The sequence below is a fragment of the Coenobita brevimanus genome, chromosome 44 (genome assembly GCF_032717465.1).
Source record: "Coenobita brevimanus isolate Jiangsu-jjx chromosome 44, ASM3271746v2, whole genome shotgun sequence".
NCBI lineage: Eukaryota > Metazoa > Arthropoda > Malacostraca > Decapoda > Coenobitidae > Coenobita > Coenobita brevimanus.
In genome coordinates this window covers 46,425,337-46,426,269 of record NC_136997.1, presented here as the reverse complement: position 1 = coordinate 46,426,269, position 933 = coordinate 46,425,337, and the positions used below count along the sequence as shown (strand labels likewise).

The 933-nt window shown below is 45.3% G+C and overlaps 1 non-coding gene across 1 annotated transcript; it reads left to right on the top strand.

Moving 5' to 3' along the window:
* Positions 1 to 237: 237 nt before the first annotated feature.
* Positions 238 to 356, top strand: LOC145398251 (5S ribosomal RNA). Its single transcript, XR_013897103.1, has one exon. It is a non-coding gene; the product is annotated as a 5S ribosomal RNA (ribosomal RNA).
* Positions 357 to 933: the final 577 nt, after the last annotated feature.

Below are 933 nucleotides of genomic sequence, written 5' to 3'. Positions count from 1 at the left end.
GGTTTGGGTGCTGTGTGCTGTTTTGCCTCCTGGTGTGGTGCTACTTCTTTTGGACCTACCTGGTGTGATCTTAACTTGTAGTGCTACCTGGTGTGATGAATGCTGCCTGAGACCCTCAAGTTCCCTTGGTGTGTATGGAGCGGTGACGAACATCTGGAGGCAGGACAGGAGGTAAGGGAAGGTTTGAAGTTATATAGCATTATCATCAGTCCGTCATCACATTATTATTATTATTATTATAACGGCCATACCGCGTTGAGTACACCGGTTCCCGTCCGATCAGCGAAGTTAAGCAACGTTGGGTCTGGTTAGTACTTGGATGGGTGACCGCCTGGGAACACCAGGTGCTGTTGGCATAACGTTCTCCCTACGTGTCAAGTGGGGTTGGTGTAGGATTAGTGCCCCTCCCTGTAAAACAGTTAACTCTAAGCCCTTGGCCACCCTGTTTGGGATATATGGCGTCTGGCAATGAATGAATTATTATTATTATTATTATCCATCCATTCATCATCCAATCCTACGTTTCCCCATGAGAAGCATAGGAGCCCGGGGCTAGGCAAGTTGACCTGACATTTAAGATGAGAGTGACCAGCCTCATTCATCGCAGAGTGGCATTACATGAGCAATATACCCCAACCATTCCTTGGATATAAACCTTCACCGGCTCAATCCAATTGGAGCACCGTACTTACCCACTAAACCACCAGGCACCAAAATTTGGTTATATAGTTACCACCCAGCATTGTAGGCTAAATGGTTTCCTGGTGTACAGGAAACCATTTGGCTTGTCACTCATTGTAGAGTCACCCACAGACAGAAAGAAGAGGAAAGAAAGACAGAAGAAGGAGTGTAAAGTCACCTGTAGGCATTATTATTATGATGATTATTATTATTAGTTTATATCCAAGGGGTGGTTGGGGTTTATTTCACACA